The following is a 26,501-nucleotide window of genomic DNA, read 5'->3' on the forward strand; positions in this document are numbered from 1 at the left end:
AATCTAAAAACTTAAATTAAAAGCACTTACCCTGTATGCCCACTACCTAATGATAATATGGACAAGATTTTTACTTTCAAAATGGAGAGCATTGGTAGGCAATATTAGTATCAATGTACTTAAAATTTGTATAGTGCTTTCAAGTGTTCAAAGTACTTCACATAGATTATCTAGTGGCAATCTTTACAAGAACCCTGTAAAATAAGTCAGTATTATTTTCCCATGTTGTAAATGGTGGCGGGGGTAGTCTAAGGCTGAGAGGACGTGGCTTGCCCAAGGCCACCTAGCAAGTTCATAGTAGAGGTGAGATTCAAACTGGGGGGGCTTCCTGATTTGAAGCTCAGTCTTTAGCCACTACATTACACCAGATCTAGAAATATGATGTTCAATACAAGGAGTCAGCTTAAATTTATAGGCATCCATATTTGTATTTAAGATTACAATTTTAATCTTTTTCTGGGGCAAAGGCAGGCACCCACTGTACCTAAAAGGATTTTTTGCCTACCAATTTAGTACTACCATGCAGGCAATCCTGGTTACCAGCTCAGCTCTGCTGGAAGCAGCACTGCAACATGCAATCACAAGGTTTCACAATATAATACATCTACAGGCCAAGATGGCTTGTTTCTCCTTATTTATAAAAGGAATAATGTACTGACCCACAGCAGGTTCTAGTCCTGAGCTTCATCTCTCCCAGCCTTTTACAACATGGTGCCCTCCAGATGTTAACTCCCATCAGCCCTAGGAAGCATGATGAATCATCAGAAATGATGGGACAATAGTCCAAAAATTCTGGTTTGTTTTAAAGCTTACCTTTCCTGGTAAGAATTCTTAGTTGGCACAGGCTATTTAAAAGCTTGTTGTCAGACATGGCTTAGTATCAAACTAGCACAGAACCTAGTTTGTATGAAGTACAAGTGAAAAATCTGTGTTCCAGCACTAGTCTACCCACATTTGCAAGACAGGAACGTGTGCACCCATATTGACTTCTAGATCATCCTGAACTGTTGCCTGTGGCTTACACACCCGTAGGATTCTTCTTCCTAATTTTTCCATGGACTAGGGCATGGACAAGTGAGAAAGACTACAAGCCTCCTTAAGCCAGGTAAATCACCTGGATTTCTCGATGCACAGTTTAAAGTGGAGATTTCAAGTGTTCATCCTTATTCAGTAACTGATATATGGTGTACACACAGGGCTGAGGTCCATCCTACCCCACCCCAATTCCTTTTCTTCCATCTGACAGTAGTTCTATGCTCCAGAGAGATTTAGACAATTTTAGGATCAAACTATGCAGGCAAATTCATAGTTTAATTCAAGACACCCATAATTCTTCGAATGGTATGTAATGCCGTATCTGTATTAAATACTGAAACTAAGACCTCAGTATAAATTATGTTCTACCATTTGGACAAGTGGGGCTGTTATTAAACAATATTCTGTTACCACCAAGGTTATGACCACATGCAGAGAAATTTACTAACCCAATAACATGCCATGGTAGCACTTTTACATTAAACTCGCATTTTTTTACTGCTTATACTTAACCGCAATATCGCCAAGTTTAAACTTCCAATGTGAGAAGAGTAGTCTCAAGGTTTCACTGTTTTCAATCTAACATTCACATGTACTTTAAAAAGGCATACTTTTCCTCAGTTTCAGTACAGTGTCTAGGTCTTTAGCCTTGATACTTGTAGGTCTGATCTGAAATATTTCCAAAATAATTAAGAGCCTTCTCAGACTAACAGCATATTCCCAACATAAGCCAATAACCTTTCCCTTGCCCACTTAGATACTGCAGCAATTTTGTGTTTTCAGCAGCAAGTTGCAGGTGCTGCTGCTAGGAAAGTTCACCTCACACAAATAATGCTTCCATTGCATTTTTAGTGCTACAAGACTGACTGAGCAAGTATGACAGGCACCTAATGGTTTAGGTTACAAGCACACCTTTCTCCAATCCTCCTTAGAATTTAGAACAGTCTTCCCAATCTGGTGCCCTCTAGATGTGTTGGATTACAATTCCCAAAATAATTATGTGAGTTGTAGTCCAACACATCTGGAGGGCACCAGGTTGGGGGAAGACTTATTTATTCTCCACAACCCCCATTTGGTAGAAACTGTGTCCTCTCTGTTCCACTATTTCAGCAGCAGCTCTCACCTAAACGAAAAATGTGGTGAACATTAGCAAAATTATATCCTCACTTGCACTGCCCTACCATTTTGCAATCTTTCCCTTTTAATTTAATTCAAGGCTACACTCCCCACAACTGCAGTGTATACTGTTTAAAGCAAAGCTGAAGACACCCAGGCAATTCTCCCTACAGAGACAGTCTGCTTCTCCCACCCATCATATGGGGGGTCATAATTCTACTACTAGATAAAATATGTCTAGAATTTTAGCACTACATTTACATCTGGATGCATCCTTAAGACTCATCTCAAGTGCACAGAAAGGGTTAATTCTGGACATGTTAGTAATTTCCCAATTTTAGAAAAAAAATACAATTATATTTTGCTTGCATACTTCAACTAGACAAGTTACTTGCATGGCAGGTAATCCAGTGCTACCACTTCAGTCAGTTTGAATTCTGTAGCTGAAACTTAAGTTGGATATAGACATTTAATTGAAAGTGGTCATGGTAAAGAAGCTCATCCCTTCTCTACCTTTAGAGACACCACTGTCTAGTGTTAACAAGCCACTTTCTTCCTCCAACTGTTCTACATAGAAAAGAAAGGGTGAAAAAACTGTTGTTTTATCTAGCAGGTCACATATGTCACAGAGATCTTATTTAGATCAGGAGCAGGGTGGATAAGAATAGACATTTTAAAATTAAATTCAATTTAAATCAGATTCTTTAACTATACACATACACACGTTTCTCTTAAATAATGAATTTGTTATTAAATAATCTGCATATAACCATGTTAGTCCTAGACTTAGGGTGCAATCCTATGTTAGTCCTACACTTAGGGTGCAATTCCCAGCACGCCCCAGCCAACCATGCTGGCTAGGCCACACAGGAAGTTGTAGGGCTTTTTTCTGCCTAAACGTGCATAGGACTGCACCCTTAATCTCTAAACTGAATCAATGTCTACCAGGTAAATTGAGTTGGGGGGGGGGGTTCTACAGATATGAAGAACCTGCTTGGAACATTTCTCAAATATGAGTATTTACACCCCCAAATGAAAACATTTCATTTTCACCCAATGAAAACAGTGTACTCTGCCCAGTCACTGTCATTTTTGCTTGCTACTTTATTTGTGAGAGGTGGGTGTGAGCCAAGGCAGAGTGAAGCAGAAAGGAGCGACATTGGGAAGACAAAACTGTTCATGCTGCTGGTCCCTATATTCTAGTGCTTAACCTCACTACTATCATGGCCGCTGAACACAAGACCAACTCTAGATGGGAATGTTCTAAATATATTCTCTCTATAGCAAGGATGGGGAATGTGTGGTCCTCCAGATGTTGAGCCGCATCTGCCATCATCCGTCACCACTGGTTATGCTGGATAGCTGTGATGTCGGGATGGAAATTTTTCCAAAACAGAGGGTTTTCCAGTGCTTTATTTTTCCACGGGAAAATTTCCATTTCATAAGTTCATTGGTAACAACTAATAGATGCCAATTGCAAATACAACATTAGGCAAGTTTGGCAGTTTCAAAGTTATAATTAATGCTTTTCAAGTGATTATCCCTAGCAAGTACGTGAGTGAATACATGTATTACTGAAATCTCTCTCTCAAAGTGAAATGGAACTAATAAGTTGTGACAGCGAAATTGAAGGTGCCCCAACAACCTCAGAGAAAGAGAGTTGAACTCTGTTGAAATTGATGAGCGGTGGACAGCATATCATGCAGTTCTTTCGGTTGCTAAAATTAATTAGTGCAGCCTTCCCCAAGCTGGTGTCCTTCACATGAGTTGAACTCCAACTTCCAGTATCCCAAGCCAGGCATTCTGACTAAAGGATGCTGGGAGTTGCACTTCAAAATATCTGGAGGACACCAGGTTACGGAGGGCTTAGTGTGTCAACAGATTTCAGTACCTTTGATTATTTCTTGCAATTAAACAACATAAGGGAAGTACATGTTATTGTTTTTTAAATTTTCACAAGTATTCCAATAAAAAATGTCTGCATAATATAACATTTAAATCCCACCAAGTGTGCCCTAACACCCCCCTCTCCCAATAGTTCAGGTCAAATACTTGTGATATACTGACAAAAAACTAACATGGGGTACTTTTTTAGTTTTGCTGTTTACTTTGTTTGTATTTAGTAAACATACTAAATTAAATCATGTTCTAATTATCTTCCAACTGAATTTTCTGGAGCAAATAACCCTATGCAAATTAGCCTAATTTTCCAGAAAACCCACATCACTGGCGGATAGGGCTGATGGGAGTTGCAATCTAATATCTGGAGGGTAACTTGTTCCATACCTCTACTCTATCAGTAAAAAAGGAAAATGTCAGATAAATGCAGTGTGACAAATCGATGCAAGACCTGGTTGTAAGAATTAAACAGTGTAAATATTTCTCTAGTTGTAAATTAACATGATTTAGTGGTCAGATTTGCACCATTTTGAAACTATGAAGTAGTATTAATGGGAAACCTGATTTAAACAGGCCTTTATTTCTTTTTGATATAAATCAATGCACCCTGATCAGGACAGTGCTACACAAGCTACTGTCCTGCAGCTACTAGGTTACAGCAGAAAGGGATCACTCTCCCATAATCCACATGCTTATTTCTGCTCCTGTGTTCCTCTTGCTACTTCTGATATTCAATTTTTGGTGTACAGGTTATTTCAACCAACCCTGTTCGATCGCAATACATTTTCTACATGTGCTATGTCCAAGCATGACTTTTTTTTTTAGCTGAATGCATCTTAGTTCCATCTAGTGTCTTACTTACAATAGCGTCTTACTCTGATTTATATACTGTGTTATGAAAGAATCTCAACTAAGGGACGGAGCAATCCGACGGCCGCTAGTCAGAGGCTAGATGCCGAGGTCGGTTCTCGGAGAACCGACTTCCCCCCTTCCGCACTGCCTCGCAGGCAGCGCAGAACAGCCCCGTGCTCCGCGCTCCCAAGAGGAGCGCAGAGTGGACAAAATAGAGCATTCCAGGAGGCATTCCAGGGAGAGTGGAAATGCCAGAACACCACATCCCATGTGTCATCTGGCAGTCTCCTCCCCCGCTCTGCCTTCCCTCAGCTAGACAGCCGAAATCGGCTATCTAGCCAAAAATGTGCAGGGAACGATCCCCTCTGTGTTTCTCCTGCCCGGCGCTGGATAGGTGATCGCTTCTGAATTCGGAGGCAGCTGCCTATCTGCATAGGATTGCACCCTAAGGAAGTTAAGCAAGTACGCCTTAACGTTTTCAGTTCTGAGCTTGGCAGAAAATACACCATGCAGTCTAAAATTCCTGGATTTGGATTATCAGTAAAATACACTCACTGCAAATTTTTCAGGAAGTTTCTCACACACACTCCCTATTTCTCTTCTCATCCTTGTGTTTGTGGAGTTAAATCTTCAGCTCAATTTCTTTCAATGCAATTGCATCTAGACTGTGGAAAGGACCTTCTAAAGATCCTTGTGTAGTTTTATCCCAATTCTTCCACTCAGTGTCTCCTGTAGAAGAAAAGCCAAGTCAACTAGCTTAGTAGAGTGTTGGGATATTTTTTTTTTTTAATTCTGACCATGGAAGTTTGTTTATTTTTAATTACAATTCTAATCCACCCAATAACTAATGTTCTCTAGGAAGATTACGAACAGCTGAAAAATTAAAAAGCCATAGAACAGCTAAAAACATAAAATGCAGTGCAAATATTTAAAACATACAATATAATGCAAAACAAGAAAGAGCACAGGTATCAACAAAACAGCCATAATACCCTAGAACTAGTTTTCTAAAGTGCTTGGGAGAAAAGAAATGTCTTTGGCCTGCACCAAAAAGTTTCTGTATTGTTTGACAGCTAATTAAGTTCTTGGCCTGCCTATTGCTATTTAAAGGCAATTTAAGATTTGTTTTCCTGACAAGATAGAAAGCCAGCTCAGTTGCAATAAGCTTCCCTTCATGGAAAGAAGGCTGCAAGAGTAGAAGCAGCTTGATGCTAAATGAAGCCAGAAGTAATTAAATGCCTTATTTGTCAAGATTTCTATTCCAACAGAAGAAATAACCAACAATGCCTCAATACTAAGAGCAGACCATAAAATATCCTCTACGTACACCCTTATATATTAACCTCATATATGCATGCAGAGAGCTTTTGAATTACAGTACTAGGAGTTGGGGAAGATTCCAACTTAATGCTTCCTCAGATGTTTGTTAGTATTTGAGGCCAGCAGACAACTTTGTAGCAGTTCAATAATCTTTCAGGGTACCTAGTTAAAAACAGTTGCCAGACCACACATGATGGGGCAAATAAGACAGAATTGTTCACTCCCCCGGGATGTAATGGCCTTTAGAGTTCAAAACACAGTAAAACACTATTGTAAGGTTCACTTTCGGATGACTCTGTGGTTATTTGAGAATCTAGAAATTCACTTATGGCACTTATTTTGACATCGATCTATTGATCTGTTGTCGGTTAGGTCAGGTAGTTGGCATGCTAGTTATCTCTCCACACCCAAAGAAATATGGTGGCAGAGTAGTCTTCAGCAAGCTTGATTCATTTCCAATACTAAAGTGTATCCCTTGTTTTGTTTGGATATTTATAAACAACCCTTCCTCAAAAAGATATCAGGGCAGTGAAAAAAATATGTAACAAAAACAATCTTGCAACAATAGAAGGTGGTAAAAAAAACAAACATAAAGCTGACTGACCAGCTTAAAATGCCTGGGCAACCAGAAAAGATTTGACCTGGCACAGAAATTATTACAAGGTCAGCACCAGCCACACCTCCAAGGGGAGAGTGTTCCACTAACAGAACTCCAGAATATAGGAGGCTCTTTCCCTAGCTGATACATAAGTGGAAGGCACCTTAGGAAGAGATCCCCAGACATGGGCTGGTTGGTATAAGAAGGGGCATTCCTTCAGGAATCTGGGTCCCAACCAGTATTGTAAATTGGGCTCAGAAGCAAACAGGCAACCTGCAGCTCTCTTAGGATCCATGTAATACAATCCCATCTGACTACACCCACTTTCAGGTCATCTTCAAGGGCAGCCCCAAGACAACACATTGCAGCACTACCTTAGATTTCCCACCCAAATCAGGGCCTCATATTACCTATGTCTGCAAAGCTATAGTATGTATATACAGTAAGCATGTTTCTGACCACACAAATAAGTGGAATTTGCTATAACATCCTAGCATATGGATATTCAGTGAATTATCTGCATGTTTGAAGCCCGAAGTTGTGATAAGTTAATGTTTTGATCTCTTCCTGTAATGACAGTCTTTAGACTTGAGCTAGCGAGCTCCTGAAGCTTTCAACTCCATTTGTACTACTGTGAACATCTTCTTTCCTCTTTTAGGTTCTCCACCCAATGAGAGAGATCTTCTGTACAAGTCAAGTCTTGTATTACAGTTCTGCTTACAGCCTTTAATTACTGACCATCCCAAGACTAACATGCAACTGCTTGCTTGAAGTATTAAAGCAGTTCTAACGAAACATTACAGCCCTCACTTCTGTCATTAGTATTATTTTGTCGTAAGGTAGTTCTAAGGTTACCATTCTGCTTTTGCCAATGATCTTTTGAAAAACAATTTTGTTCACAAACATCCGATCACTGAAAAAATTCCCCAGAACAGGAGTCTTCACAAATTCTATAGCTGCTCCACTGTTACAAGTTTAACTTTAAACTCAACTGAATCAACAACAGAAGATCAAAGTTTGGAACTAGACTAGCCACAATTAAAAACTCACAATAAAAATATGTTTAAAAATTACTACCCAAGCATTTCATTTCGGGTTTTGCAAGCCCCATCTTGTATTTTAGACCACAGTTCTTTTGAAGGATCTGTTTATTAGCTACTTAAACAGCTGTATTTCAACCATAAGAATATTTATGATTTCTAGTACTTTAAGCTACTGACCTATATGGCTCTAGTGCTTTTAATTTTTCAGTGAAGTTACATATTAGATTCTTAATGTAGGGCAACACTTATGAACTAAGTGCATGATTACTCTGCCCCAACACCAAGCACTTGCTTTCAAATTATAGGAACACCATGATACTGTGCCACAAAATTCCACTGACACTTGAACACAAATTTCTAACTTCATAATAAGGGCTTAACATCAACATATAGAGCTGGAAGCATGATTTTATAAAAAAAAACATACTTCATGGTATACTCCTATACTTTGGTAAATCATAGTAGCCATCATACCTTCCATTGTGGCTTTGTTCATGCTGACCAAGTCCTGCTTTAAGAGCCAAACTGCTACACTCATGCTTGAAAAAACACACACCTAACTTTGTATTCTTCTCAAGGAAGAGAAATTTAGCCCCAAGAGCAACATATGTCAACCTTTTGGTGTATGACTTTTGCAAGTACAATGCAGTATACCTCAGTGAAAGAGCAGAGCACAGACCTGCAAAGTTAGGTTCAGACACCAGCCATGCTATAACTGTCTGCCACTGCTTTATAGTAACTGAGATTGTGTAGTGTTTAGGGTTTTGCCAAAGCAAACTATAAGTTTCAGGGCCACTTCAATTTTTCCTTCACTGTAATCACTTCACTTAGGTAACACCTCATTTATGTGCATAATCCTACATAGGTTTGTTATGCTACATGCAGCAAATGCACATTGTGGAAATAACATGAATATGAAGAAATCAGAGGAAAAGCTACAGTGGCCATTTCCCCTCCTCCTTAAAATATAACTCATATGAAAGCTTTCAACAATATCCTACACACATTTAACGACAAGTCTGAAACATTTTCAGAAGCCTAGATGGCAAGTCTTTGAGCTTGAGTGACTAGGCACCTAGGATTTTTTCTGAACCATCACCCAATTTAGAAACTGAACAAGTTGATGTAGCTAAAGCATTGAGGGATGACAACTGAGTCAGGGACCCCAGAAACAAAAACACACAACTTTTATTTCCAGGTAACTAATTACATCTCTAGACCACTAATGCAGAGGTGTAAACATCAAGATGGGGCAGGCAACCTGGTGCCCTCCAGATGTTTTAGAATACAACTCCCATAAGCCCAAGCCAAAATAGACAATGGCCAAGGATTATGGGAACTGTAGTCCAAGACATCTGGAGGATACCAGGTTTGCTATAAATAACTCCCCTATACTCTAATAGGCAATCTAATGTTACAGGAGTCGCTGAGTCCTATCCTTAATGAGATTCTACCAGAACACTAAAAAATCAGGACCACAATCAGGCCTTCCTACAATATGAACGCCACTTGAAAACATTCATATTTTAGGGAGGCAAGTTAGTTGTTTTGCGTAATAATCACTACTCCCTTGCACTTAGTTTGAGGTGTTCACACTCATATGAGACTGCTAATTCTAGATTTAGTTGTCAATTAAAGTTTTGTCTTTTTGGGGAGGTGTCCCATGTCTATTCCCTTATACAGAGTTCACTTAAGCTATGTATCTCAGCATCCTATCACGGAAAGCCAATTCATGTCAAACCATCAGGATCAGATTGCAGAAATACTAGACAATAAACTAGATTTTAACTTAAGGTGAAAGCAAGGTGTATGCTATCCTAAAGTCAAAAGAAATTATTTTAAGTCCTCATTTAAGACTGTAGACCTGGATACAGTTTTAAGTTTAAGATACAGGAATAACCCAATTCAGTTTTAGAACAAAAAAAATTCATTAGAAGCTTATCATGTGAAAGCTTCACATTTAAGTTCAGTCTAAATCAAAGTTCAGGAGAGCACAGGATGGAAGCCCCAGAGTTCTCGATGTAGTCATAAAATGCCAGAGACTAGTTTTTAAAAGCAAAATAGCATTTAGATTTCATTCTAAATAGAAATGCTAGTTTATTGAAGCTTAAGGCAGACTCCACTTAGCTTAACACACAAAGAGTAAAGCTTGTTTGGGCTGCATATATAATCTTTGTGAAGGAAAGTGAAGGAAAGTATTATGTACATTTTAATCCTCCTTGTCAAATATCACCTTGTTTTCTGGTATGTCATGTTTTATGAAGCCAGTTCATAAAAACCCCAGAAGCCAGTTTTACTTTATTATCTCAGGTAAACTCATTGTTTACAGAAGCTATGAAAGAGGCTTAAAGTGTTAAGTTAAAAACAAGTCATTCTACAAACATGTTGGATTATTTTGGGGAACAGCAAAGGACAGCAGCACCCCATATCTACAATAAAAGATTAAAGCATAACTACTGTTACATACACATTTCTTGCTGAGAACTGCACTACTGGTTTAATGGCCTCCAACACTGCTACTTAAGCTGCAGAACAAGAAGAACTTTCCCAAGTTAGGTTAAGCATACAGAAATAAACTAGGTCTGGGCTGCTTATGTGGAATATTTAAGAGTATGGTTAAAGGTTTATTGATGTGCTTATACCAGTACAGTTATATGCAAGATACCATTAAAACATAACTGCATGCATTCTAAATAGTGCAATTCTATCTATACTTTTCTACTCAGAAGCGAGTCCCATTGAGTTCAACGGGACTTACTCAACGGGACTCACTCTCATTGAGTTCAACGGGACTCACTCTCATTGAGTTCAACGGGACTCACTCTCATTGAGTTCAACGGGACTCACTCTCATTGAGTTCAACGGGACTCACTCTCATTGAGTTCAACGGGACTCACTCTCATTGAAGTGTATATAGGATTGCAGGTTCTCACTGTTAAGCTCCCAGATAAAACCTTCCTTGGGCTTTTTGGATGTTTCTTATATTATCTGCCTTTTATCAATCTACACATTTGAAGGGCAGAAAGAATAGTTTCTTTAAATACAGAATATCAGGCCAGTGACTGCTCATAAACACAGAGTAATCAGAAGACTAATATCCCCACAAATTCTAAATATTGCTAAACCTACATTTCCCCTGAACATTCAAGAGAGGGGAAAAAAAGAACTTTCACTTTTAATGCCATCTAGGAAAAGAAAAGCAGTAGTGTCAGGTTTTTGTTTCAACCAAATTAAGTTAAACCTCCATATAACGATATCAACACGCACCGAAGCATCTTCAAAATGAGAAATCTGAACTGTTTATGAAAGCCTAGGGGCACCACTCCGCCTACCCTCACCAAGTTTAGCAGCACATTTTCCCTCCCCCTCCTATACGAAGCTCGCCTGTACCCTTCTCCCCTTAGATCGTTGTGCTATTATGCCATCCGCCTGAGTATTCATCACGTTTTGCTTTCGCTTGGATCCAGAACGGCGGGAATTTGAGCCACCCCACACTTCCAGGGGCCAGGGCTAGACAAATCAAGAGCGCCTCTCCTGCAAAATATGCAGGCTTAACCAAGACAAAAAGCCCACAATGCAACAGATATCTGGTACTACCGACTGCAGCGAGGCTGTGGAGTTAATTACACACAATCCAAACAAACCCGAGACTCTCCCCCACCCCGCTTTCTCCACCCTCCCCCTGTCGAAGCTTTGTAGGCGAGAGCCCGCCAGTAAGTCTGAACGAAATGGCTCCGCGGCTACAGTCCCCACCAACCCCCATCCACTGCGGTTCGAGCCGATCCTTTGCGGAGATCCCGATCCCCAGACACGGCCGCCAGCGGCATCGCACGTCTCGGACCTACGGCAACTGCTCGCCCACGTTCTGCCTGCTAGCCCGCCTGGATATACGAGCCTTGCTCCGTCCAACACCACAAAGCACAAGACACCGCCTACCGCTGCCTGGGTTCATGGTCCCGATCTCACTCGAGGAGGGGACGCTGAGGACCCCCCCCCCATAAAGCACACACGTTCTCCCTTGAAGCAAGGCGAACTTGCCCTCCACCCACGCACAGAAGGGGAGAGAGAGGAGAGCCCCCTTGCATCCCAACCCCATAGCCTTAGGGGGCTTTGTCCCACACACGCAGCCCGCCCCCTCGCCCATCCCAAATTAAGAGAAACCCTCCTGGACTGTCCGCCCCCCCCCCCGCCTTCAAAGCAACTCTGGCTTCCTGCCTCGCGGATCCCTCTTTACGCCCCCCCCCCACAATTCTCCCCTCACTTTCTAGGAAAGCTTGCTTAAAAACCTGCTCAAACCAGCGGGTCCCCCCACCCAACAAAGTCCAGTCACTTCCTGTGTGGAACAAAATACAGCCCCCCTTCTCTCCTACCGTCACTTACAGCCGCCCCCCCCCCCCCCGTAGCGCTGGGACCAAACCCAAGTTTCTGTGAAGAGAGCCCGAAAGAGTAAAGGTGAGGAGGGGAGGACCGAAAGGAGCCCCGAAACGACACTAACAGTGGCGGGGAGGTGAGGGCGCAGGGTCCCCCCGCGGCTCCCGCTTCCAGCCGCCTCCGCCGCTGCTGCTATTTCTGGCTAGAGCCGCAGCACGGGCCACGCAGGCGCCTTTCCCCTCCTCACCGCGCCCGGAACGGTCTTCCCCGTCCTCCTCCGCCGCCGCCGCCCGAGCGCGAGAGAGGCTTAAAATGGCGCCCTTCGCAAGGAGCCTCTTATAGCGAGTGCGGGGACTCGACTGTATCCTGCCGCCGCCTCGCCGGGCCCTGCGCGCAGCATTCCACAGGCAACCCACCCAGCGGCGCGCAAGGCAGGAGGGGAAAAGGGGGTGGAGAAATAGTGCCCCTCCGCCCTTCCTCTCCCTCGTGCGCGCGCGCGCGCTCGCGGCGGAGGGAGACACGCGAGGAAAGAGAAGGAGCTGCTTCCCGGCTACGGCAGCAGAGTTTCGGAAAGGAGGGGAATTGTGGGAACTCTGCAGAGGGAGAGCCTGTGGAAGAACGGGTGCAGGGATCCAGCGAACAGTAGAGGTGTGATGAGGCGGGGGGGGGGGGGGGCGGCGGCGGCGGCTGAGCGCCGGCTGGAAGAGAGACACCTTTTTCTGGAGGCCGGGAATGAGACGAGTTCCCGCAGCCGGGAAGGGGAGAGAAGGGGGAGAGACGGCAGCTGGCCGCAGCGCGCGCGTGTTTTTAAAGGGGCAGGAAGTCCTTGCAGCGTCGGGCGCTTTTCATGGACTGAGACGGCCACCCTGCTAGACGCCCTTTCCTGGGAGTAAGCCCCATTCCCTTCAGTGGCGCTTGCACCTGAGTAGACACGCCCTGTTAGCCTCCCTTTCCATGCCGGAGGCTGTTTAGCGCCACTCCAACAGTACTTTTCACCCCCCACCCACCCCCACCCCCACCACCACCACCGCGTTTGCATCTGGCGAAAGTGACGGAGGCTGCTTTAACTGCCCCCTGCCTCAGCCCACCCCCGCGGTTAATCAGACCAGACCAATCAACGGCAATACGACTCCGTTCCCCTCCTCCTCGGGGTTTCCGGCGGCGGCGGCGGCGCCGCAAACTTGCGTTGTCCCGAGGGAAGGAAACCGCGCAGAGCCGCCTGGAATATATTCGCGAAGCCAGGGAGGGATCTCCGGGGTTGTGTTTACGTTGCTTCCATTCCTCTCCCCCATGACTCGGCTCTGGTGTCGTCCGGCCCTTTCCGCCTTCCCCTCCCGTCCCCAGCAGCCACTCCTTAAAAACTTAAGTTACTGCGACCGGGTCTCGGGAAGGAGATGGTGGAGCCCGGCTCGCGTAGTCGGAAGCGCTTTCTGCAGTGCCTCTCCAAACAGTTGCCGCGGAGCGGCCGCCAACGCAAACAGCTACTTTTCCGATGGCTTCGACGAGCAAAAATCAAAGCCGCCCCCGACTTCCATTTTCTGTTTGAAAGGCAGATTGTAATAGCTGGATACGCGATCGAGATGACGTCGTGCAACAGTGTTTTCGTACAACAATAAAAATACGTTCATAGGGTGTTCTCCCCCGTCGAGTCGCCCAGCATCGGCAAAGTAAATTTATTTCGCACGTGCGAAATTCACCAGTTATGTAAAAAACAACATTCATATATTCCTAAGCTTATAGGTGCGAAGAAAGAATGCGTCCTACTGGCTGCAATGCTTTGCACACTTGCCTAGGACTAAGCCCCATTGCTTTCAGTGGGACTTGCTTCCAAGTAAACATGTATAGGATTGTACTGTCAAATTTAGCTGATCTAGTCAAAATTGCAGGTTGCTGGGGTTTTTTTACAGTGCACTCCTTTACATGTCTACTCAGAAGGAAGTCCCATTGAGATTAATGGGGCTTTTCCCCAGGTAAGTGTAGGGAATGCGTATCGCACCACGAACACTTCAACAATGGCCTTTCTAACTGGGATTCTGTGGTGGCGTGTGCCCTGGTTTTGTTTGAGCAGATTATACTATCTCCCCTCTTTATATAGGATGTAATGATCTGAATATTAATGTTCCGAGTTCGTTCAGTTCCCTGAAACGACGCGAAGTCCTATCCGTGCCCCGAAGTTTATTTATTTCCATGGATTTTCTTCAAACCCATCCTGCTTTCAGGAGGGCCAAATCCGGACTGCAAGAACCGTTTCGCACGAGCAAAAATCAGACCAACTCTCCCCCCCTCCCCCGAAATATACACACGCGCTCAAACATTTCGCGACCTTGCAAGGGCGAAAACTTGCTAAACTCAGTCGGTGTGAATGGGTGATGTTCACCGTCCCGCCCGTCGCCTACATCCAGGCGCTCGAGTCTTTCTGAATAAAGTAAACAGACGTCAAATAGTTAGATTGTTAGTGAGGGATGGATCCAAAGGAGCGATGTGTGAAGAGGGCGTAATTTTGCTGGGGGCGCGTGGCAGACTAAACCAGCTCTTCGCAGCCTGAGCTGGTCCGGCCCTTCTTAAGAGAGCCGGCCCGCCCATTGCACTCCCACGGGCAGCGGAGGATCTGGACCAGTCTGGCATTTTGTTCGCTTTATTTCTCCCTTCGCTCCGCCTCTTCTCCATCTTCCCAGAGCTGGGAGGAGTTCAAGGCTGGAGTCGACCATTCTCTGGGAGGCCACGTGGGAAGCGAAGTCTGCCCAACAGCCTTTCTCTCCCTCCCCATTTGCACCCGCGCGGGCCCTTTTATTCAACCGGCCTGATCTTGTGGTGAGACCCTGCGGGGATTTTCTGGGAGCTTCGGATTCCCGAAAATAACTCGCCTTTGATTCCCCAATGCCATTAATCCAGTGCACACTACTTGGGAGTAAGTCTCACCCACACTGAATGCATCGGGGCTTGCTCTCCAACCTGCAAAGAATTCGCTTGCATCTTTGCAATCTTGTGCGGTGAATGCATACCTGGGAGTAAGTCCTATCGAACCCAACGAGACTTACTTTTGGATTTATATGTGCAGCCGCATAGCGTTTTGTGCAACTATGCCAGTCTTTGAGTGGTTTGAGTTGCACGCCACTGGCACACTCCAAATATCTTTGTGGGTTCTGATGAGATTCAGGGATAGAGAAGAGATTCTCTTCTCGCTGAGTCTCTTCAGATTCTCTTCTCTATCCCAGGGCATCATGCAACAAACTTCCCCAAGTCATCCTTTAAGCTATCCTCCCAGCTACTATTCAAGTATCAAAAAAACCCAACAGATACCAGCTACGTATTACATAAATAACTCAGAGGTGAAGTTTTTTAAATTTAAACTGCTGGAATCCCATTACTAAATGCATATATCTGAGAGAGACCCATTGACTTCAGTGAAATGTACTGCCTAGGGTTAGAAACTAATGTGCCAGGTATGTTTGCTTGTTTCAAGTAATGGAAAGTTATTCATTAATGAGGCATGGGTGGTTGGTACAATTAATGTATTGTTACATTAGTTCTAGAATCTGTTGCCACAGCAGACACAATTGGCTAGAAAATAATAAGATCCAAGGATGGAACCTTGTGTTTGGGTTTATGGACAGAAGGGATAGCTTTCACCACAAAATGAAATCCATTCTAAGGTGTGATTTCAAAACCATATTCAGAGCGCATTGGAATATTCCAATGCCTAGGTCACATTAAAAAAGAAGAATGCATCAGTTTTACATGTGAAATAGTTAAAATGTAAGTTGTTAGAGCGAGAAAAATAATTGGTGACATTTTGTGATTTCCAGCCTGAACCTAGGCATGTTTACTCAGAGATAAGTCACACTGAGTTCCAAGAGAATTCACAATGCAGTCCTAAGCTCTACCTTCTGAGGCGGTTACGATGGGTTGGGGCGGCCCTCTGCTGTCAGGGAGGGCCTGTCTGCCCCAGCTCCACAGCTACTTCTACCACTGTTGATGTTGTCACCCATGGAAGGTTTCGGGGGTGAGACCCAGTCAGCTTTGGTTCTGCTGGATCTAAAGCCCCTCTGTTCCATCAAGAGGTCCCAGGATCAGGCCCTTCAGCTACACCAGCCTGGATCTGGCATAGCTAATTCACCCCTCCATTGATTTCATTACGGGGTGGGGATTTAAAAGAGAAGATCACCCCTCCCCCAACTCCTGCCCTAGTCTGTATAAGTTGGCCAGGCTTAGGTAGTGACGGAAGAACCACCATTTTTCTCTGCTATGCACCAGAATTAGGATTGCTTTGTACATTTTTAAAATCAGTAGACTTAGTTTTGGGGTGAGGTGGTATAACCTTGCTTACATCTATAGGATCCATAACTGAAATGTGTATTATATTTTGTATTACATGTTTATTCCGTAGAAGCTAGCAATGTGGGAGCACCTGTAGACTCGCTTAAATTAGATGGTTATTATACAAACTTGTATGAACTTCAGCACACTCCAGGAGAGAGCGGAGGACAGTAAGGCCTGGCGTGCTATGGTCCATGGGGTCACGAATTGTCGGACACGACTGAACAACAACATACAAACTTGTAATGGAAAGTAAAACCCTTCGTTCAAAGTGCATATAGATATCTTGGCCCAGGATTCAAATTGTGGCAGTGAACTGGCAGGATGTAACGTAAATACAGGAGGGATTAAAATTTCTCCCAAGGTAAGTGGTTTGTGTCAGTAAGCCTTTAATAGTTACATTAGATCAGGGGTGGGCAACATGCAGCCCATAAACTGCATGCAGCACCTGACACCCCCGACTGCCCCCCACACTTCCAAGTACTACGGAACACCGAACAGGCCATTTGACCCTGAAAGGGCTCCACAGCTGCTACGGAGCTCTAAAGGGGTCAAACAAGCTAGATTTGACCTTTTTAGCACTCTGTAGTGCTGTGGACACCGTTTTTTAAAAATCATTTTTTGGGTCACCTGGTAAACTGCAGCCCGCAGGGGGAGTCCAGGGGCAAAAATGGCCCACGGACCTCTGGAAGTTGCCCACTCCTGCATTAGATGCAGGAAAGTCAGTGTGTGTGTGTGTGTGTGAGAGAGAGAGAGAGAAATAATGAACAACCTTACCTCCCTCCAAAACCCAGTGGTGTCTGAAACAAGGGTTATGCATTTTATGAAACACTGCTATTCTCAGAGAGCATGCCTTTAAAATAAGGGACATCTGATAATGCTGTAAGAACACAACCAAGAAACATATAGCAACTTTGCCTTCTCAATACGCTGCCCCTATTTAAATCCAAATGACATTGTGCATAACTGTAAAGGGAAGCAAACAAAAGCATGTTCCGAGTCGGAGCCTTCCGCCTAACTTTAGCTGCAATTGACAGTAGTCTCAAAAGCACGTGTACCCGTGTAAGGGCTTCAATACCCAAGAATAAATGGATGCAGCTTCCCAGCCTTAGGCCCACTTTCACCCTTAGGAAAGTGGGGATCAGGGTGCTGACCAGGCCCTTGCACAAAGATGTGTGTTATTAAATTAGAAGTGTTGGTGCTATAGAGTATCACTATCAAGTTGTCTGTAAGTAATTCCACTGGGTATTTGATCACAACAGGAGAATCCGTCTCCTGCCCTTGAAGCATTTCATGGTCCCTGATACCTTTCAGAGCCTCTTTGTGTGCCATCCCACCCTCTGAGGTCTGAAGAGCTGGGGCTATTGAAGTCTGGATATTGCTGGAACAGGAGGGAATCCTGTCTGCATCTCATTCTCCAGCCTGGGAACCCTGGCACACTGAGGAAGACCACTCGGACTGGGCACTATATGAGTAGGTTGCTAAAGTTGTTTCCAATATATTTCAGGACACCTTCGTTTTTCCTTTCTCTTGTATATTGTAGTCATTCAATGTGCATCTTACTGCAGCTTCTTAAGGTACTTTTGCATGTGCATATTATGAAATGTTGGGTTGATTTGGTTTATACGTTATTTGTGATTGCTCTATTAGCTTTTTTTTAACTATTTGTTTTCTAGAGTCCAGGCTGACACATTTTTCGGAATAAAAATGCTGTTAAGTGGTCTATCGATTGACTGACCAACTTCTAATAACTGCTCTTTATGACTGAATTCTTCAACCCTACGATCTATACACTATGTGAGATCATTTGTTGTGTTTTTCCATTAGCGACCAAGGTTTGAGTTAACAGATTCACACACTTTCTAAGAATTAGCAATTATTATTTTCAAGTAATGTTCATAAGGATACTTTTGGAAGTTTCCGCAGAGATTATAGTTTGATACATTTGTTGTGATAACTGGGTTTTACACAGCATAGATTTATCCTTCCGACCCCCTTGCCAAAAAAAAAATGGTCAAGCTACCTTGTGATATTTATCTTTCTCTGTAAATGCATTTCTTAGGTTGTTGGCCTGTTTGCATTTGTTGAAATCAGTTTCATTTGTTGAAATTCAGGCAGTGAACAGATAAAACGCAGAAAATTATGATTAAGCTAAAGTTACTGAGCTCTGTCTTACACTGATCATGTTAAATTCTAGTATGCCTACTAGAACATAGTATGCCTATTCAGGGACATACTGAAGAATTAAACAGCAGTGCCCGTGATAGAGCAAAGCTACCAGTTAAAGAAACATCAAAACACTGGGCCCCAGCCTTTGATGCGGGGCCTTGAAAGATGTGTATAATTGACTGCTAATGTTGTGTATTCTAGGAACACATTTCAGAATTAATTATACAACTAATTAAAACAATAACAACCAATAACTCAACTTCATTTTGGGTGCCCCTCAATTGCACAATGATATTCTTCAATATACAAAATATTTCCACAACCACAGAAGTAAAGCAGTTATGTAGGTGGCTTTGGCTTCTCTAATGCCAATACCAAAATGAGAAACAAATGCAAAAGATGTAGGAGACTAGCATTTCAGCATTCCATTTGCCCCATATATGTAACTACTGCAGTGTCTTCTGTACCGTTGGGAAATATATTTCATGCTAAGCAAGAAGTTTGCCACAATAATTGAATGATTATTCTGGCCAAATGTAAGCGCTGTAAATATTACTACCTTATCTTTTACTTTTTTTTAATTGCCGTGCTAATATGATGACTGCTGATGGTCATTTCTTCTTTTTTTACGTTTTTAATTACTTAGTAAACATTCTTAAATGTTACACTTAAAATATACAATCTACAAAATATACATACATTTTTGCAACTGCAGTGTGCATGAGACTGCTGACATGTAAATGCTGACAATCACAGATTAATTTTGTGACTCTCTGAAAACTCGAGAGAGATTGCAACCATGTGTATATCCAAAAAATGGGAAAAATTGTATTTCTTTTTGGACAGTCACTACAAATAACTAAATAAATCTGAGATTGTCAACATTCATGTGTGAAAGCTGACATTCCCCAAACTTTTTACAGTGCATGTTCAAATACCTTTGTATAATATATTGGTTTTTCCAGATATTTAGTAGGAATCACTAACAATTACTAGAAATATCTATATAGTGAATACCTTTTTTCTAGATGAATACAACATCGGTCTAATTACTGACTAGTGTGGGTACACTAGTACTTCTATACTCTAATTCCGGTGTGGTCGAGCAACTGAAAGTCTCCTAGTGATTTAGCAGATGACACATTAGTCATTACAATATCTGATGAAGCAGTGAGCATAGTGAAACCAAAGAACACATGAATGAGAGGTTGTTCCTTTAAAAGTACTTATATGGTAACCTGAACAAGTTAATATAAAGTTTGGTTGGCATTTCTGATTTTTACTGTGTGCAGAATGAGGGAGTAGGGATTTAAGGATCATTTCTACTGAAGTGGTTGCACTGATGTCACGGCATCGATGCCAGTGTTAAGTGGTCCTTGAACACATCCCAGTCAGGAGTGGAGATGGTGGGGCCCTCTTCTCCTTTTTGAAGTGTGTCTTGTCAAGCATCCCACAGACCCATAATGGTCATTAAATATATATCCAGTCCTTTCTGAATTCATCTCTGAATTAAATTACTTCATCTCTGTTTAAATCAATATGGTATTCCTGTGTTTACCTAGCTTTGCAGAAAAAAAATTAGCTGCAATCAAATGGAAAGCAATTGTAGCAACAACATTTGCCTCTTTCCCATAATTTCATCTACCTGGTCCCACTATATTCAGTAATAGGTAACCGTTTAAGTTCTGGTAGTTAACAAAAAACAAGAAGACAAGGGGGGTGGAATTATGGGCTGATAAACTGCTTTGAAAACATTCTATTTCAGCTCCTTTTCTTAACAGATTAGAGCAGATTTCTTCACCCAAATGATGAAGGAACTATTTATAATGAATAGTTAATTTGAAAATACTTGACATGAGAGTTTTCTTTAACAGAGCTCCATATAGGATAACTTTGGACTTTTGTTTTGGAGTGTATGTATATATTGGCTTAGGTAAATATCCCCCCCTCCCCATTCTTTCCAACGATAAAAGGCTGATCTGCTCTGAATATAAGTTGTCAAGCTAGATGTAATCATACAAGCCAAGTAAGAACCCGTTGGGCTAATTTAAAAGAAGCCTCTCTGAAAACAAAGGGAGTCTCTCTAACTCTCCTACATCCATATTACAAATACTCAGGATGCAATCATAAACAAACTTACTAGGGAGTAAGCCCCATTGATAACTTACTTCTGAACAAACATGCATAGGATTGTGCTATAGGAGGCACTGTAAAATTTTACGGTGAAAATGCTGTACATATCTCAGATCTTAGCTTTTGATTTCTTAAGCATATGAAACACGGCTCCTGTTCTGTGCTAGAAGTATGTCAGTATGGCATCCATTGATGGAAGCAGATGAGCAATGAAGACAGCAGCTAGAAACTCAAAGGACATAAAGCGCTTACAGTATGTTTTTCTTTCAGTTTCCATGCAGTGCAGAGTCAATATCATTCTGTCTCTTAGAATTCATCAGTCTTCCCTTTTCTTCTTAAATTTCAAAATGGTTGCAGATTTTTTTATTCTTGAAAAGGTTAAAGGCGTTTCCCCTTCGCAAGGGGGATTATTTTACCAGAGGATTCTGGGACTGCAGATGTATACTGCGGCAAAATCCTAAATTCATCGGTAAAAAAGAAAAATAATTTCCAGACCCCAGCTGCTAAAAATAATAGAATTATAGTAAATCATTGATAAGATTAAAACATAAAGCCATTTTACACTCCAAAGCGTCCTAAAACACTGGGCTTTTCTCCTATTTCATTTCTTAAATAATGCAAATTTTAAAGTAGCTTTTCTATCCTGAGCACGCAGCGCCATGAAATCGATAATTTTTGATCTTTTGGTTAGTAGGCGACATGGTGAGCTATTGCGGTGACTGCAGGCAGCAGACATGTTCTTGTCAGCTCAAAATTTTCATATTGTTTTTGACTCCATGGAGACTTGTCGATGGGATATAGAGCCAGTTATATCGTCAAGCTTCCTATGTTGCTGTAGGGATTTTTTTTTTTTAAAGCACAGTTTTATGTACCCATACACAAATATAGATCTCTTTAAAAAAAAAAAAAAAAAAGATTTACTGGATTTTTAAACAAAAAATTATGTAAAAAGAATGGCTAGTGTGATTATAATCACATCATGCAAGGTCCACGGTTTCCATTTACTGAAATTTCGCAGAGGGCAACTTCTTAAGAACATCCCTGCTGTGCAGAGTGAAAAGCATGAACAAACCAAAGACAGAATTCATCTGTGTTTATATTTTACAGACAATGAAAAACCTACTCTTTGTATAGCTTTTTTCTCTCCACCTTATTATTTCATGAAAACTGCAGCATTTTCCCCGCCCCCCCCCATCTGAACGCTCACCGCCCCAACACTGCAGTGTTCGGTATTTCTTTCTTTCTCTCCCCCCTCCCCATCTTTTTTTTTGCTCTCACATATTCTGCACGCGCCATCTTTGTCCATTGTTACCCTTTTCTGAGTTCGGTTGCCCAATCTCTTTCAAATCGGTTAATAAATAGAAGGTGACATGCCCAATCAAATAAACATGTTTTTGTTTATTTCCACACACATGCCCCCAGAAGACGGGAAGGAGACCCACCCCAAGAATTTTCTGAGGCTGCCATAACCTGTTGTAGACAGTGGTGCTGAAAATATTAACATAATAGCAACAGCTGCCGCCTAAATAGAAGCTATGAGATAATTAATGTGCTACAACAAATTAATTTGCTGCAGGTGTGTGAGATCTGAACTGCATAACCCAAGCCATTTCCTCTTTGAATATAATTATGGCCCCCAACCCCACACCAAACAAAAAATAAAATGCAGATTGAAGTGACCTGTTATTAATATCTCATATGCCTGTTGTCAAGGACCATCTCTTCTGAATGTTTTAATCATTGGCAGGAAAGGACAAAATGAGAGGATTTTCGACCACAGTAGAAGTGGTTGACATTTTAAAAAGCATTTAAAGAGATGTCCAGCCTTGAAGATAAAACATCTCTTAGCCTTCTCTATTTTTAAGAACCTTCTTGGTAATGGAGATACATTGAGGCAAAAGACGGATATCGGTTTTTGTGCCTGTATGTGTGTGTGTGTGTGTGTGTGTGTGTGAGGCTTGTGGTAAGCAGTTCTCAGTAGTAGCTAACACAGATGTACATGCTTTGCAACTTCCATTGGAAGAGAATGGAAATTAATTCTGCACTCTGAAGCATGGTGATCATGTAGAGTAAACATATTTTGGATTGGGCTATAAATACTAGTGTTCAGCAGAATCCGTGAGAAAGCCAGGAGAAATTTACCTGCATCTGGTGATAAATATAGTTGATGCAGAGGCTGGCTACTAGTTAATTACTTTGTGGGCATATGCCTGTAATGTAATTCAGTACTCAAACCCTTACAAAGGCACTAGGTGATGTGAAGGCAGAGTGCCCAGAAGCAACTATCTATTTTCTTCCTTGTGCCAGTACAAAAAAAAAAAAGTTCTCTGCATGCAAAAGAAGCACTAGCCCAACTTATTTAACTGAAGCCTTGAGAAGAGGCTAACCACATCCTTGGAAATTGAAGGCTCAAATACTGATTTGTCTTGGTGAATGTTTTCTTGATCTGATTTTGCCTTTTAACTTCACTGCCGCGATGCAGAGTTCCAAAGAGAAATTGTCTAATTAAAGCAAACAATTATGTACTATGTATTTTTAAAGGTTGCTTTGCCTTCCTGAGTTAACCCTGAAATTGTTATTCTTTGATTGGGAAACCAAAGCTCCGCACGTGCACGTATTGTAAAATATGCTTGAAACTTAATTAATTGGTGTCTTGATTAGGTTCCATTGGTGTTTTGATCTAACTTCACAGGGATCTGAAAATCACGGGAACGTTACCACTGAGTTGTATTTTGCATTGCAATGAGACCAGTGGCATAACTACTTTTCACCTTATGAGCAGTCCAGTTGAATGATGAATGTGGACAGGTGTTCTCCAGTATGATTGCAGCTGCAGTCTGAAGCACGCTTACAGCTTTCTCTGAAGGACATCTTCCCTATTCCAGCCTCTCCTTGCGCACACAAGAGCTCCAGTGCACTTAGTCATGCACTAAACTTCCCAATTGGCTTCAGTGTCTGTCTACATAGACAGACTCACAGTGTGCATTTTGCTCTTCCCAAAATTGAAGTGAGTGGGTTATTACTTGGAATTAATTTTAAGTTACCTTTAGAAATCAATGAGACATAAGGCTCAGCTTACACATGACATAGGGGCAGACCCATATCTTTAATTGCAGACCTGCCCAAGTCATGTCTGGGAGTGTGATTTAAGGGGCTGTAAGTGGGGGTTGGATGCTCAATGTCCCTGCATCCACTGCTCCTACCATAGAAATGATGCTGGCTGGGAGAAAAGGACTTGGAGGAGGGGAAGGATAAGCAGCCTGTGCACCACTTTGATGCTTTAAATTCCACCCGAACCCAATTTAGACGTGACCCATGTTTGAAAACCACAAACCCGCCTTTGAAGACATATGTCTGGCACTGTCTTGTGTAATTTCAGCCAATGTAAGGATGTGTAGGAAATGTTTAGGACCGGCATTACAAGGTCAGTCAGCCCTGTCCCAAAACATATTTTGAAAGTGCAAAAAGTGCTCCTGTTAAGTTAAGAATGTAAGTGCTTTACTGGGTTAAGACTAGTGGTTGGATCCAGACCCATTGAAAAGAATGGGGCTTAAGTTAATCATGACTAATTTAAGGCCCATTGCTTTCAGCAGAGCTGCTCAAAGAATGGATAATTCTGGATCCAACCCACTGGAAATAAAATGTCAAAGTATAACACTAATGGTCCAGCCCTAAAAGTTGTACCAGAACAGAATGTTGTGTTGGTATTGTAGAAGCAATGCACTGATACTCAGCCAGGCTTATGGGTACCAATATTGAAAACAGAGGGCTGAGGAAGGTACATTTTAAAAATACAAGCCTATATAATACATTTACCTAAAAAATGTTTCTTTAAAATTGTACTGTTGCTCAGGATGTCAACTGCAGATAAAGGCCCCTTTCACAGTAAATAATTTCAAAGGATAATAGAATATGCAAGCAAGCAAGCAAAACAATCATTAATTTAATTTTTTCTTAATGTGGGTATAACGTCTGTTGCACTATGGGATATGTACAATTCTATCATGATCTGTTCTGTGGTGCATCTGTTCTCTCTCTTTCCAGTAGTGGAAAGTTTCTATCTCGCCCTTTTATGATACGAAATAAATCTTTGTGAATTTCCCATTTTTACAGGACATTCTAGATTCCTCACTTTTCATCTTCGTTCAAGGCAACGTATCTTGCTTTAGGTGCTGACTCCCTTGCAGGATAGGATCTCCATTTTCCAGTCAACCATTGACTAATCCTTACATGTCATTGCCTTTTTGTATTTCTTCTGCTTCTTCCTGCCATTCTGCCCATCTAATCCTTAAGCCCTTAATCAGACCAAACTTTCATTGATGTCAGCAGCTCTTTTGTCTGGATAACAACTGCCAAGCCACTCCCCATAGCTGCATCACTCTGGTAATATTCGTAACAGTTCAGTATCATGTCTGCATGAATAAAAAGTCTTCCATTTATTGCAATGAAAGAGACTACTCTATGGCACATCCAGCACATGAGAAAAATTGCTGGAGATTTTTTCTTCATGGTTCTGAACTGAATGCATGTTTTTATGACTCAAAATGTGTATTCCCCTGCAAAAATGGACCACTATATGTTGAGGCTCCCCCTTTTTACTATTCAGTGGTGCAAGTGGCTTAGCAACAAACGATTAGCTAGGAAAAGAGGGACTGATTACTTCTCATCATTCTGGGAATCACATTAGAATATCTCTTTATATAGAACTGTACAGACTATTGTATTAGTTCAGTTTTAAAGGCCGCAACCGTACTATTAATTATTCAGAATTAATAGTATTAACTATTAATAATGGTGGGAAAGCTAGTTTTGCAGATACTGAAGATGGGAATTTCTTGAACTTGTGTCAACTTCTTGTGAACTCAAATCTCTTCCGATTATATGCATGTGTGTCACTTTTCTATTCATTATGCTTATAAAGAGGGTGGGGTTTTTCCCTAAAAATCAGGAATCAAAAGCAAGAGTACATCACTCTTATGCCCTATTTGTTTATTATGGACAGGTGCTTCAACGGGACAAATAAAATCATATCCTTTTGCCATTGGTGCCGTTGACTCAATCCACAATTTAGAGAGGCCAAAAGGCACGTTCAAATATTATGAGCAATATGATATTGCCATCCTTACTCACAGTGCAAGCACACATTTGTTTCTGTCCTCTGCTATCTCTGAGTGACTTAGTTTTGTGGGTTTTCAGTGCAATTCAAGATGTGCCTAGCAAAGACTCCTTCCAAGGGAAAACAGGCTGCAAACCTCTGCACACTATCTTGGAAATGGAACTGTATCATTGAATAAAGTGGCATTTACTTTCAAGTAAACACGTACAGGACCTGGCAGGAAGGCTGATACCACCATTCTGTTGTCTATTGGCTAATAACAGTGATATCACTGGAAGCAAGTTAACACAGTTCCATGCCCTTATCCTTACCCACCAATCCCTGAAGAAGTTTTACAAGTTGTTCCAGTGGAATTATTCCCATTTAAGTGTGTATAGGATTGCAGCCTTACACTTCAGCATAATTATGCTGTCCTTGTTGCATTTCATTTCCCAATGATCTCACTGCTTACAATTACACACACGAACAGACACACACACACTATCATGTGTATCTATACCTGCCAACTTAGGATAACACTTCATGCATCTGA

The 26,501-nt window shown here is 41.9% G+C and overlaps 1 protein-coding gene across 29 annotated transcripts in view; it reads right to left on the minus strand.

Moving 5' to 3' along the window:
* CTNNB1 (catenin beta 1) overlaps positions 1–21,742 on the minus strand; it is a 35,701-nt gene extending 13,959 nt beyond the window's left edge. For 2 of the 29 annotated variants that reach the window (XM_084858083.1, XM_084858088.1), the window contains exons 1-3: positions 13,612–13,778; positions 5,458–5,631; positions 1,549–1,704 (exon numbers count right to left, since the gene is read on the minus strand). The gene's annotated coding sequence lies outside the window, so the exon portion shown is untranslated. Of the gene's footprint in view, positions 1–659; positions 5,632–12,358; positions 12,445–12,481; positions 12,624–13,340; positions 13,538–13,611; positions 13,779–14,557 lie in introns of those variants that run through there. The other 27 variants (XM_084858081.1, XM_084858086.1, XM_084858080.1 and 24 more) reach the window with 25 other exon arrangements.
* Positions 21,743–26,501: the final 4,759 nt, after the last annotated feature.

Source organism: Heloderma suspectum, chromosome 5 (assembly GCF_057233095.1).
Source record: "Heloderma suspectum isolate Gila_16-S chromosome 5, 16-S_ref, whole genome shotgun sequence".
Taxonomy (NCBI): Eukaryota; Metazoa; Chordata; class Lepidosauria; order Squamata; family Helodermatidae; genus Heloderma; species Heloderma suspectum.